Source organism: Lynx rufus, unplaced genomic scaffold, assembly GCF_022079265.1.
Source record: "Lynx rufus isolate CCGP_SWC_20201006 ecotype Redwood Valley unplaced genomic scaffold, mLynRuf1.p SCAF_6, whole genome shotgun sequence".
NCBI classification, from domain to species: Eukaryota; Metazoa; Chordata; class Mammalia; order Carnivora; family Felidae; genus Lynx; species Lynx rufus.
The window spans coordinates 89,054,726-89,057,118 of NW_025814878.1; positions in this window are offsets into that span (position 1 = coordinate 89,054,726).

The window sequence follows — 2,393 nt, forward strand, 5'->3', positions numbered from 1 at the left end:
TAAATGTGTGGTTTATTGTCCAGTGGCTCCATTTCTGAGAGAACACCAGAGTGGGCTGGATCAGAGCAGTTATGCATTAGGGTATGCTAAGAGTGCCAGGTATTCTTCTCAATATCCGAATAGCAGTTGTTCATGGGAGCTTAATGTGCTTTTCATTATTCATGCAAAACAGTAGTATCTCTGAGGGTTGGATTCTTATAATTAACAAAAAGACAGATTCTTCCAGGCTGGAGGATTCAGGTCTTCTCAGTGGGTGGGTTCTCCAGAGAACTTTTCAGACAGAATAATGAATAATCCAAAAACCTATTAACTTTTGAGTTCTTGGGGTGGCACACACTTGGTCATTCGTGGTAAGAGGGAGTAATTTAGGTAACCTATGCACAAGTCCAGTCCTATGTCTCCTATTTTGGTTCTTGGATGACAAAATAAGCGTATGTCATCTTACAAAAAGTTTCGTGTGTTTATTTATGTGTTGACATCTTTACGCAGAATATCTTTTCCTTATTATTTATTTTTCCTCTAATAATATGGATATTTAATCTGTCTTACACATGGATGAATCGTTTTGAAATACAGTTCAGATATTGTCACCCCCTGAGCAAAAAACATTAGTGACTCACAGCTGTCTATAGAACAATATTTATATTCCTTAGTCTTTACCGTCTGCACTGGTCTTCAAAGATCCCATAGCCCAGCGAAACTGAACTAGTGGTAAATTTTATTTTCACTCGGGAAGTTTGCAACATTGTGCCTACTTTCGCTCCAGGTGCTCCTTTCATTTGAACTTCCATTTATCCTCATCTCTGTTTGCCCAGGTCTTGTATACTTCAAAAGCTAGCTAGAATATTCTTTTCCACTCCATCTTTTATTTTCTTTAAGCCACACACTAAATTAAAAATACATTTTTTTTTAAATCTCCTAGACTAGCTTTCACATTAGTTGGAGATTTATAGACCTCACAAAACCAATCAGGATCTTGTGAGTAATCAATGTAACACCTAGACTCAAAGCAGTAAACATTTTCTCACATCTAATGTGAACAATTCCCATGTTAATGGTACAGTGCCTTTTCTAAAAGGCTTATTTGGTTCACTTCCTTTCCCATAGCAGGAAAACTTGAATCCTTGTTTTGACGAGGTCCATTATTAAGACAGTCGAAAGGGGCTGCAGATGGAGAAAGCTTTTGATAGTTCTCTTTAGTTATTTCACCCAGCACTCTTATTTTGTAATATCTTAATGTCTTAGTCAGGCTGCTATAACAAAATATCACAGACTGGGTGGCTCAAATAACAGACTTTCACTTATTTTGCACCGTTCTGGAGGTTGTGAAATCTGGAATCAAGGCACCAGAAGATTTGGCTCTTGGTGAGGGCTGTCTCCCTGCCTTGCAGATTGTTGTCATCTCATTGTGTGCACACACGACCTCTCCTTGACGTGTGCCAGTGGAGAGAGGGTGTGCTGTCTTCCTTTCCTTTTGAGGGCTCTAATCTCATCATGAAGGTTCTATTCTCACTTTCCAAAGACTCTGAAGATTATTGCTTCAACATTTGAATTTTGAAGTGATATAATGATTCAGTCCATAACACTATCTTGATATATTGCTCCTGCTACGTTTCCAGTAAAAGTTCTAGGTGTTTTGGAGAATATCTGAAACCTTGGCCTGGAGTACTCTACTTAGGTGATTATTTATCCTCTCCATGTCCACAATCCATAAATCATTAGAAAATGAGAACCCTTGGGGCGCCTGGGTGGCGCAGTCGGTTAAGCGTCCGACTTCAGCCAGGTCACGATCTCACGGTCCGTGAGTTCGAGCCCCGCGTCGGGCTCTGGGCTGATGGCTCAGAGCCTGGAGCCTGCTTCCGATTCTGTGTCTCCCTCTCTCTCTGCCCCTCCCCCGTTCATGCTCTGTCTCTCTCTGTCCCAAAAATAAATAAACGTTGAAAAAAAAATTAAAAAAAAAAAAAAAGAAAATGAGAACCCATCTTTTGGAAACTCTGCAGAACAAACAGGATAAGGGTAATGGAAGTACTTCTGAGTAACTATACTCTAATTATAGGCTGTAAAACATTTCAAGACTAAATAGAATTCAGAGGGCCTTCCATTTTCTCAGATGATTAAATGTAGGATGTTAGAGAAGCTGTTGTTTATGCTGAAACCTTCCAACCAGGAGAGACAAAGTTTGCTGAGATAGGTTGGTCAGGGAGAAGCTTAAGAACCCTGCATGTTTAGCTGGCTGACCAGATGGATTCCATCCCAATTTGTGTGTTCTCTTTGAAAATCTATCAGAGAGTCACCTCTTTGAGAACAAGTACCATATTTTATTCTTGTTTATAATTTCTGTACCATGATGCTTTGTATGGCCTAGGCACTCAGGAAATAATTACTGAATTAAA